An 11,958-nucleotide genomic window follows, 5' to 3' on the forward strand; every position below is an offset into this window, starting at 1 on the left:
AAAAAGAGAATCCTTCTGGAACAGGGGCTCGCTGACCGTTCCGTTTTCTCCACCTAACTCTGGCTCTGTGTCTGTCAGCTGCTGTTTTTAATGTCAACACAACGGAAAGTCAACCCGTTTCAGTTCACGCGACCTGTTGCTGATGACCAATTACTCAAGACGCCGGCTTAAAAAAAAAAAAAAGATCTGATCTGTGAAAGCACCAGCACGGCCATGAATCTGATCTCCAGAGTGTGAACAGCCGCCGTTGCCCCACCTGATTGAAGGATAGTCATCTGTGTCCTCTGGTCCTAACACTGCTTCAGATAAATCTAGCTGCAGCATTTTGCTTTTTTTTTTTGTTACCGTTGCCTCCCATGAGGGATTTGTGTGTCCTCTAGACTAAGTGGTAACTCAGGAAAATGAATCATCACTGTCGGATTCATTTGGGAATTTTGGTGTCCAATCTTATAAATTATGTTTGAGAGTTTCATTACACCTGCGTCCACCCAAGAGTTCTCTTCACTGTAGACTTAAAACTGCCTCAGGTTGCATCCCTCAGCTAATAAGTCTGCTTTGGGAAAAAAAATGTACTGCTAGCTACGGGTAAAAAAGGGTTATTGTTCCCTGCTAAAGAGAATTTCAAGGGAATGAAAAGATGCTGTGTCCCATTCTCCAAATTCTGCCACACTGTATTTTATCACAGTTAGTTTCATGTCTTAAGGTCACGTCAGGAAGCGGCACAGCAAAATTCATCCTTTCATCTGTGGTTTCATTCACAATGGCACTCCAAGCTTCTTTTTTATTTCCTCTATACTGTGCCATGTATTCTCTCATTTTGTCTCAAGGATGGTACACCCTTTCAATAAGGACTTATTAAAAGAAGGGAAAAAAACGCTCCGGCTCTGAATTCCCTCAAAGGTCAGCACCATTAGGACCGCTTGCTACTGTTCCATGGCACGAATTTTCATGTCAAAGTTAAAAGTACTACAAGGAGTTTAACTGGTTAATGCAAGGCAATTTAATACGAATGCCTCTATGTGACCTACATTAACAAACAAGACCATCACAGAGAAGATTGGCAACTTCTATATAGTTATTCTTACGGCCTGCCAGCAGGTCGGATTCCCCTTGAAATCAATGAAACGAGGGTGTAGAAACACTACCGCTTTTGTCCACAGGGGCCGCCAGACTTAATACAAAATGAAAGTCCCTTTTAGGGCTTTAAACAAAGTAGGAGTTGGTGTAAACAAAGGCAACCTCTCTGTTTTAAATGGATTGATTTTGTCCCAAAGTTTCACTGGTTTAAATGGTTTAAATGGACCATTGACAGTATATATAGTGGACAGAGGTACTGGGTCTGTGAAGTGAAGCCAAAGCGGAATTCTATGTAATGGTAGGGCTGGGCGATAAGTCGATTTTATCGATTAATTAGAATTCATAGTTTTATTTATTGATTTATTTTTAGTTAAAATCGGTTTTCTCTTCCACAACACCGGCGCTCCCTTTGGGCTCCCGTAGATCAGAGTGTGCTGACCCCTCCCCCCGCCTCTCCACAGATTAACACAACATGGCAGCAAGCCAGGATGAGCTCGTCCCCAAAAAAGGCACAGTGTCGTCAGTTGTTTGGAACTGGTTTGGTTTTGTGGCGTCTGACAGCGAACAAACCACGACCCACTGCAAAGTTTGTTTGAAAGCTGTTGCAACCAAAGGTAGCAGTACGACCAATTTATTCCAGCACCTCAAGCAGAGGCATGCAGCCGAGTGGGAGAAATGTTTCTCTCTGCGAGATATACAGGACACCCACAAACACCCGCTAAAAAACAATCTACAAAAAAATCGATTAAAATCATAAAATCGGGTTTGGTGTGAAAAAATCTGAGATTTTATTTTTAAGCCATATCGCCCAACTCTATGTAATGGCCACCAGGAGGAGCTTCATTAGCTGCAGTAACCCACCTCACTTATTACTTATTAACTCAGTAAACAATTTCCAAATGAGTTTATGGCCTCAATCGCTAGTTTCAAATCTTTCAAGCAGGGTATGCTTTAGGGTGTGCCACCAAACTCAGATTAAACTGTCGAACTAGGCACTACTGATCAAATCTGAATCAAGATTCAGTTCCTGCGCTGCTGTTTCTCGCCTAAAGTCATTAAAAACATATTTTAGTGTACTGTTTATCTGTAATACGAGATTGTGTGTGACCAAGCAAGCAGCTCAACTTGCAGTACGTCACCTCCACTGGCTCCAACACACTGTCATGGCGCCGACCATAATGGCAAACTCGAGGATCACACTTTTTTGCGTTTAGACAAACAATGATGCCGCATGAAAGGAAGACAGTCCCCTCATTCTCTTCAATAAGCACAGGGCTCCGGCACCACACTGCCCAGTCACACACATGCAAGCGCACCAGTCCTGCTACGTTCCTTTGTAATATGAACTTCTGTTCACTGTGCAATTACCAACACAGAGGATGAAAAGACTGTTGTGATAACTTTAGAGAGTTGTAAAATCCTGTCTCATAGTAGCGTAAACTGCTGTGCACTGTTTTGTCATCTGATAAGCCTTCAAACTCATGGAGGATTCATTCAAACTGGACCTCCCAGGCCCCCCAACGATGCAGCTCCCTGCCTCTTTCTAAAGCTGTCCGAATACCTCCTTATTGGTCTGAATGGAACATGTTTCTGTCTGGTTTATCAAGTGTAGATAACCAAAAGTGAATCTGAATCTAAAAGGATAGAAATCACACTGTCCTGTCTCATTCCATTTTGGCTTCACAATGCTGCTGAATACTGCAACTGTACATCTGACGTACTTTTTCTACAGAATTCATTTTTCTGTCCTTATCAAATGTTCAAAGACACCATACCGCGGAGGAGAAAGTGAGGCCAGTGTTGAGGATTTGAAACAGCTTCTCCAGACTGCAGGTTGATCTGTGGGCGAGGGATTCTCCACAGTGGTTCAGCCGCTCATTTAGGAAGCTGCCTGAGATAATTTCCTGTCCAAGAAAAAGACAAATGCATCTTCTGGTGCTTAGGCCACTACTGGCTTTTTTCATTATCAAGCAGTCCTAGCTCTAAAAGAGCCTGTATCCTGCTCGCCTGTCTTGTAGGGCCGACAGTTTTATCTGAGTGCCCAGTGGGACCATTAACATTCTTTAAACAGAGAGCGGACGCATGTTTAGGGGTAATGGGTCAAAATAAATGTCCTTTAGATCAGTTGTAGTCATTATGCACTAGAAATCTTGTCGTAGCATTAAAAAAAAAAAACTCATTAGATGTTATTAAACTTCAGGTCAGAGGTCAGCTGTCCAGAAAGGCTGCGGGTAATTTGGGGAAGCAAGCTGAACCCTTACATGAAAGTCGATGCTTGGCAGGCATGTGCAGTCTTATGCAACAGCCATATCATATAGTATCTTTGAGTACAGGCCAAGTAACGTTCAGCTGGCTAAAAACCATCATTCAGGTCAGTGAGGTCCTTCAGTGGGGTGTGAGAGGAGCCCGGCAAAATGAGGCTCACCTTACAGCTACATGAAGCAACATCTTCATGTGAAAATACAACATTTTATCAGCTTAAAATTACACAGTGCGGTGTCAAGCATGTACACGTTTCCAAACAAAATAAATAAAAAGCTAAAAGAGTGAGTGAAAGCCCCATCGGAAGGAAAAGCCTACGTTAGATCTCTTTTCTCTCTGATGGTATAAAGCATCAGAGAGCGTCTCTGCAGTTAAAACACAAGCACACTGGGTGCAGTTTAACAGCAGTGTGTTACCGGATTTGAAGCTATTGAAGCTCACAACAGCGGAGAAAACACTCGCTCAGTGTGCGCACTTTCAAAATCACAAATTAATTAATTAGCAGGCAACATGCGAGACAAGTGCTTTCAACAGACACCCTGTTAGTGAGGTTATGGAGGTTCCCATTTTTGCAGTTAACCCTCGACTGCAGCTTAAGGTTGCTGCCAACGTACACATGGTGACGAAACCTAAAGGGCAACTTTCACGTCAATGTACAGTCACTGCCCCGGCATGAACTCAACACCAAGATGATTAATACTCTCTGGTTTGCATTGCACCAGAAGCCTGCTCAGTGTGAAGGTCTGTGGTTTACAGCGCATGCATGGGTTTGGTGATGTGCACACTATAAGATGTCTAGACGGCTATACTACAACTGGGCTAAATTTAGGTGAAAAGTCAGATTTTAGACGTCTAGGTTACGTGTTTCAATGACTGTATTTAAATATGAAAGGTTTCTGTGGGTTTCAACAGGTTCAATTTAAGAGTTTTTATGACCATTATGAAAGTAATTTTAGACCTATTTTACACCCACACTGGCAAAAAAAATTTAAAAATACCAAGGATAGGAAAATCTGTATTGTTTCCATGTCGGTTTAGTTTAGGAATGGTTACAGCATGATCAGTAAAAACTCCCCAAAACACATCCAAAAGAGGCTTAAAAATGCAACTTCATGCATGTAACGTTAACTTCATTAATCCACTCCACTTTTAAGACTAGTCAAAATCATATTTAAGACATTTAAAGCCTAAAATTCTGATTATTGGATTTTTCGAGACCCCACAGACACCCTGACATTTACTGAATGCAAACTCTGCACCCTGTAAAGTCATTTCTGTCTTTTACACCCTGTTTCATTAAAACAGGGGGAAATAGTTCTGAAAGAATATCTCAGCTGACAATTTGTATCTTATAAAAGGAAGAATAAAAACATGTTTAAAGAAAATGAAACTTGTAAGATCCCAAACATCCCTAACAGGGATCCACACATGCCTTCAGATACAGATGCTTTGAATGACAATTTGTGTCTGATGGCTCAGCAGCTCAATTACCTTGTTAAACATTATTCAAATTCCATCTACTCCTTCCCCCTCAGTGAAAACAATCCCGATTCTATGAATATGCAGATACATGTCATTTCAAAAAGTTCTACAGCTGGACACGAGAGGTTTCCATTCTCAGTGTTTGTGCACTGGGGGCTTCACACATCACATCACACATTACATATTGGGACCACAGTTGACTTTCAAACTTAGCCGGGCTGTCACAAAACTCGGGTTAAGTGAGAGCACAGCGAAACCTTCCCTCTTCAGCGGATGAACGTGAAAACAGCCTTCTAGTGTCAAAGTGAAGGGAGACTTTAAGGACTTAATTACAGACAGAAATGAGTTGACAAGACAGCGTAGCCCTTAGGATGTGGTTGAGGCGATGCTTATATACAGAGAGCCGGCTTCTCTACGACATTTAGCCCTGTTTAAACCCAGACACCTACATCTTTTGACCTGCCAATCACCCCCACCATGCTTCCTGTGCTGCAGGAATCCCTTGTGAGAGAAAAAGTTGAGGAAACCCCAGACTCCAGAGCCTGGTTGTGTTCTGGTCTGTCCATCACACAGGGACGTGTTAGTCACTGTGTGATGTGATGGGGATATTTTAGCTGCATCTTCCACCCCCCTAAGAAAACTGCACAGACTTGTTGGCTGCTCTCTGCATGCCTTTCCCCCCCCCACAATGTCACACAGGGCTTGCTGCAGCAGCAGTCTGGCGAGGGGCGACATCTACCCTGGAGAAAAAAAATTGCACCAACTTGATTTAATCTAAACCTCATGTAGATCCTCCACACAAACACACACACAAACACACACACACGCACGCACAGTGAACTTTGGACGGCAGGGGGAGAGGTTAGTCTAATGGTGGACCAGGAGGGCTTTTTTTCAAGAACATTCCAGCTCAATGGGAAAGAAGAATTGGTGTTTGGTTGAGAGGAACAACAGCATTTAAACAGGACGAGACAGGCGGAGAGGCGGCTGCCAGAGCCTCCTCTCCGGTACGGCTAACCGTGTGCAAAGCCGCCTCTACGATGCACGTTTCCCCTTAAAAAAACCCATCCCCGGTGTGCAACTGCAGGGCCCGGCGCCGCCATACACCAGCACATAGACACATAAAACAACACGTATAGCATGCCCCGTAGCACCAAGCGGAAAGAGACATGCGAAAAATGAGGAGGAGGGGGCGCAAACTGGGGCCGTAAACCGGCGGTAGACCCACCGAGGACGGGACATAAAGAGGACAAGTCTAGTTAGGCGAACTAACCTGTTTGGGAGGAGCAAGGTCCGCTGGATATTGGGCTGAATCCGAGTTAAATCCACTATCAGTAAAACAAAGAGGCGAAAATGACCGAGCGGCCGCGGAACAAGCCGAAACAGCACTCCTGGAGCGGTGCGCATGTGCGGGAAAAAGCGGAGGAGGAGGAGGAGGTGTGTGGTTTTTTTTGGGGGGAAGTGGACGAGCGAAGGGGGATGGGGTGTGAGAGTGCAACTAATTTTTAAAATTGATCCGCTGAGTGTGTCATTCATTATTCATTTTAAGGAAGTGGACCGAGCCGGTGGCTGTTTTTCACTGTGTGTGGGACACAAGAGTCCACATTACATGCTGCAAAGATTAAAGCTGTTAGTCCCTCTGTCTAAACAAGTAATAAACAGACCATCATTAATTAGTAAAGTCTATATGACAACCAAAATGAATTCACAGGAATGTTTAGAGGAGACAATTCCTACAGTGATTATAATTGTGACTCTTACTTATTAAAACATGAATGTCTGTGCCAAATGTAATAGCAATCCATTCAACGGTTGTTGAGATTTTTCACTTTGAACCAAGATATAATATTACAATACATACTGAGAGTTTTATTTTGTGTCCGCGGTCGAGAATGAACCTTCAATCTCAAACTTTAAAGGTCCGATCTGTAGGATTTAGCGGCATCTAGTGGTGTAGTTGCAGACTGCAGCTCACTAGCTTCACCCTCCCCTTCCAAGCGCTGGGGGAGGGGGAAACTACGGTGGCCATGAAATGCTCAAATTTAAAAACGCAGCTAGCCCTACTAAGAGCCAGTGCTTGGTTTGTCTGTTCTGGGCTGCTGTAGAAACATGGCGGTGTAAAATGGCGGCCTCTGCTGAATGTGACCCGCGGCCTCTGTAGATAAAAACTGCTCAGTAACAAAAACCCAACAATTTTTATTTCAGGTGATTGTATACTCATGAAAACATACCTATGAATATTATATTTAATATATTATATATAATGTATTATATTTATGACCTTTAACGGAGGATCTATTGGCGAGATTCACCAGTGTTGCAGCCACTGTATTTTCTCCCACACATTTGGAAGACTGAGCTGTATTCAGTTGGTTGCTAGCTGCCACTAAATCATACACACTGGTCCTTTATCCCCACATGGAGTCTTTAAAGCGCTCAGATTTAAACACTTGTAAACTGAGCAAACTCTATCTGCTGAGGAAGCTCATGTCATATGATCAAAAGCTCCAGAACACTTATTAAATGTCAATGGACCTTGTGGTGACACTGTCATGTCAATATATTATTCATGTGCCAATTGACCAAGGCAAATTCCTTTTATGTGAAAACCTACTTGGCAATAAACCCAGTTCTGATTCTGATTCTGGAAGCTGCTCTGAATACATTATAAAATACTAAAAGAAACAGGAACCTATCTATCAAATATAATGAAATACAATGAACACAGAAAAAATAAGTTTAAATGCGGAACAAAGGGTGGGAAGGTGGCGACACATCAATGACAGAGCAATAACCAGTTATTATTTATAAATTGCAAGCGATTAAAAAAGCCATAGAGAACGTTGCATCTGTGTTACAAAACTGCTGCAGGAAAGGACGGAGGATCACCAAAGTCAAAAGTCAATCTAATGTGAAAAAAAAGCACCTTGTGACGATGATGTTGAGATATTCCAGTCTGGACAAAAGTGGTCGACGTTGTGGTGTTGAAACAACACTTTGATAAACATAACAAATGTTGAAAAAGGTCATATTAGACTGCGTTAAAGCCTTAGATATTGCTGGTATGTTTTCCACCATGTGTAGAAAATATTTAGATAGATAGATAAATATATAGATAGATAGATAGATAGATAGATAGATAGATAGATAGATAGATAGATAGATAGATACTTTATTCATCCCCCAAGTTTAAAATTTAAGGAGGCATGCAAAGTACTACTAATAACAATAACAGGAGGCATGCAAAAGAACCAATAAAATCAATAGCAAAATACATTTAAACTCAGATGCAGATGCAATATTACAGTCACTGTTATTCTAGATGTTCTATATTTGACACTTTTAAATGAGCTTCATTTGTAATTTGTTGCATTGTGAAATGGTACAAAAGAAAGACATGAAAATTTGCACACCGACATAAGTTGCCACCATCCAACCCAGTATTGGATAGAAAATAGCACATTGTCCTTTAAATATAGTTGATTTCAAATCATAAACCTAAAAATCACGACTTCAAACGTCCCCTGCGAACTTTGAACTTACTTTCTACAGCATTTTTCACCAATGGAAGGAGCTGTAAGCACCAGCAGTGTGATTTCTACTTGTAGACGATACAAAAGTAACGGATCCCACCAGGCTGATGGCCAGAAATGTTATATTTGGAAGAAGCATTGAATTGATTATGTTTAAGTATAGGGAATGAAGTTGAAAATGGCTATGGTTAAGATCAGGGATGGCTGGGGTTAGGTAAGGATTTGGTGTGGTTATGGTTAGGGTGAGAGTGTGGGTGGGATTCTGGTCTCTGCCCAGAACTGCGGTGGGACATTAGGGACATGTAGTTGAACTATTGTCATGACATATGGCACGCTGACTGGAAATAATGATGGAGAAACACATTTACCAAAATCCATGTTTTTAGCACGACCACAGGCCGACATCTGCTAACCCCCAGAGGTTTTAAATCTGTAACAGTCCCATCTGTGATTCAAACAGGCAGCCACGTATTTGTACAGGATGTAGAGTAACTCAATTAAAACCTTCCGGGGCTGTGGTCAACACTGATTTAATCAAGTCAGAGTCCCTTGCAAGAAGCCGGTAAGCTTAGTATGAAGAAGCTACAAGTGACTTTTAGATAAGTGATTTTAAAGTGCACTGATCAGCCTATAAAATGCCTCCGACACAACACATTAATCAGCACAGCTTCATTTAAAACTACCTCTCAGTCAGGGTATCAAATGGTAGCATGCTTCGATATACTGAAGCGTTTCAGATATTTCCCTCAATAGTAATGTTGACTATATCAGATATGCTATTTGGGATATTTTCTTAAAAATCTTACAGAAGTTAAAGTTATATGTAAGGATATATTATAATAGTAATAATAAACTTTATTTATAAAGCACCTTTCCAAACCAGAGTTTCGAAGTTAAAGTTGATCCTTTGAGCAATAAATATCTGTGGGTTCCCTATGAACTGAGGGAATGTTTGTGAGCTGTGTGATAACCAGCCTGTGGTGGTGTAAGGTACTTGTACTTCATGTGAGTATTTTGAGGATTTGCTTCTTTTCCTTTACACAAATGAATTCATTTTGAATGTATTTGTAATCATTCTGTGGTTTGGACTGTTGGTTGGATGAAACAAGCATTGTGAAGGTGTCCCTTTGGGTTCTGGGTAATTGTGACGGCATTTGTCACTATTTTTAGAATTTTTACAAACCAAACAATCGATCGATTAATTAAGAAAATAATCAGATGAATCCATAATGAAAATAGTCATTAGCTGCAGTCTTATACAAAATAGTCATAACATTGTGAGCACTGACAGGTGACGTGAATAACACTGATTATCTGGTTATCATGGCTCCTGTCAGTGGGTGGGATATATCAGGCAGCAAGTGAACATTTTGTCCTCAGAGTTGATGTTAGGAGCAGGAAAAATGGGCAGCGTGAGGGTTTGAGCGACTTTGACAAGGAGCCAAATTGTGATGGTTAGACAACTGGGTCAGAGCATTGTAAGCACTGAGTCTGCTTCAAACAATAATGTGTGTCTTGTGTTTGTATGTGAAAAAAAAAAAAAAAAAATTCCACATTGAAAACATCTACTCCTTCTACCTCATTCTACCTCATTAAAAACGACAGAATCTATGAATATGCAGATTTAGTTAATTCCTTAAGTTTTCCTGCCGGACACAAGATGTCTCCTACTTCATTAAGTTCAAGTTTCGGCATCACACTGTAGAAGTTGTACATCCGAAACTAACCAGAATTAACACTTCCTGGCCCCAATATAAACAGGAATGGACTTTTTGTACATCAGTGGTTCCCATCCTTTTTCCTTAAGTGACCTCTTTTCTATCATTGAGTAAACCGATGACCCCTGACTACATGACTTACTTTATGGCTATGTCATATTATATTCACTGCATAACAATAACAGTAGAGGACAACAGATAAACTGTACAATGAACCCAAACAGTGAACACAAGAACTGCAGGAAGTTTGTGTAAAACCAAGTGATTTGGGTACATTTTTATTATTAAATATTGCATCAGAGGTGAGTAGCAAAACTACAACATTTTGTGTATGCCTTTAAGACGAAAGCTTTAAACATACACAAAAGAACTTACACAGGTAATCACATAAACTGTTTGTAGATTTTGATAAGTAAGCATAAAGTGGAGCCGGGATTCAGCTGTGGCGATTTCAATTTGTATCACTTTCTTTTCTTCTTCCTTGAGAAGCAAAACTATACAGAAGACTGATTAGGAGGCTGTCACAAAGGGTGGAGGCTGTGTTGAAGAAGTGAAGATCTCTCACTCTGTTCATATTACCTGTTACAAGAAAGAAAAACCACCAAAAGGAGGAAAAAGCAATCTTAAGCTTTATACTGAAGAACAAGAAGAAACACACCAGATCAACACAAATATTTTGCCAGGTCCAGGCACATTAGGCATAACAGTTACAAGTTTATTTTTATACTAATATATAAAATGCTTTTAGACATTTGTAACCACTAGAGATGATCAAAACCACCTGGGAGAATTAATAACATTTCAGATAAATTATGGAAGAGCACTCTGAGGCACATAAAGTCAGTATAGCAGGGATTATTTGCCACAATAATCTGTGCAGAATGATTTTTGAGTCACAGCACACTACTCACTCTGGGATATTGTGCTTAATACCCATGTTTTAAAGGTCCAGTGTGTAGGACTTAGTGGCATCTGGCGGTGTAGTTGCAGATCGCAAATCTAATCATAAAAACACAAAAAGCAACTTTACAAGTTTGACCCTGTAGATGGATAATATATTTAGAGGGACTATCTTGACAAAATGGTGAGGATCAATACAGCATCTCATGCAGGACGGTGAAGGGAATGGGTTGCTTCTTCCTTTTCTTTTCTGATTCATTTGCTTCACTCCACTTAAGATCTTTTCCCCCACAAAATCTTTTCAGAGCCACAGAGTGAACAGTAAGCCAAACAGTAAGTCTGTATCATAGTAACTGACTGTTTTACTTCTGCTGCATAACTGTGGAATATTGTGATAAAGCACAACAATGTGGCATAAGGGGGTTACATACCTGCCTGGTTGTATCACTGTTAGCAGACTGTCCAGCTGCACAAACTATCTGCAGCTTAATAAATCCTTTCAGTCAGAGTGAGATATTGTCTGTATGTCTGTCTTTGATCTCCCAGGTGGACATACTGGACCAGAAACTGTTCACACTCTTCTGGCACTGACGCATAAGCTGATGAGATGTTGTTAAAACAATGACATTTATTTTATTTTTGCAGTTTGACTTGAAGTGATGACAATTTAGGTATTTATTTTACTAGTGTGTTGGTCATATGAAGTCAAATAGTTGCCTAGACTGTTTACATCTAGGTACATTGTGTCAGCATTGATAGTTTGTCAATTTGGCCAATGTTAAAAGGTTTGACTGTTAATAATTGTAGACAACGACATCTGTATATACATATATCTTACACTTGGTTTGACAATGTAAACCTCTGGTTCCCACACCAATAAAGCCTCTTTGAATTGAATTGAATTGAATTGTATCCAGGGCCGTTTATTTCAAAGACGGAGTGGTTCCTCCTCTCTAGTCTAGATGAAGATCTTTGTACAGTACACT

At 40.8% G+C, this 11,958-nt stretch overlaps 1 protein-coding gene and 1 long non-coding RNA gene across 3 annotated transcripts in view; both read right to left on the bottom strand.

Moving 5' to 3' along the window:
- The window catches only part of LOC127374355 (polycomb group RING finger protein 3), a 61,113-nt gene extending 54,901 nt beyond the window's left edge, over nucleotides 1–6,212 (bottom strand). Inside the window, exon 1 of the mRNA XM_051419560.1 lies at nucleotides 6,095–6,212. The gene's annotated coding sequence lies outside the window, so the exon portion shown is untranslated. The remainder of the gene's footprint in view (nucleotides 1–6,094) is intronic.
- Nucleotides 6,213–10,334: 4,122 nt separating this feature from the next.
- On the bottom strand, nucleotides 10,335–11,958 carry LOC127374973 (uncharacterized). 2 transcript variants are annotated; one of them, XR_007887300.1, is made up of 3 exons: nucleotides 11,404–11,958; nucleotides 10,984–11,071; nucleotides 10,335–10,651 (listed from the first exon to the last, which is right to left on the bottom strand). It is a non-coding gene; the product is annotated as an uncharacterized LOC127374973 (long non-coding RNA). The 2 variants fall into 2 exon arrangements; XR_007887299.1 differs by having other exon boundaries at nucleotides 10,984–11,958.

This window comes from Dicentrarchus labrax, unplaced genomic scaffold (assembly GCF_905237075.1).
Source record: "Dicentrarchus labrax unplaced genomic scaffold, dlabrax2021, whole genome shotgun sequence".
NCBI classification, from domain to species: Eukaryota; Metazoa; Chordata; class Actinopteri; family Moronidae; genus Dicentrarchus; species Dicentrarchus labrax.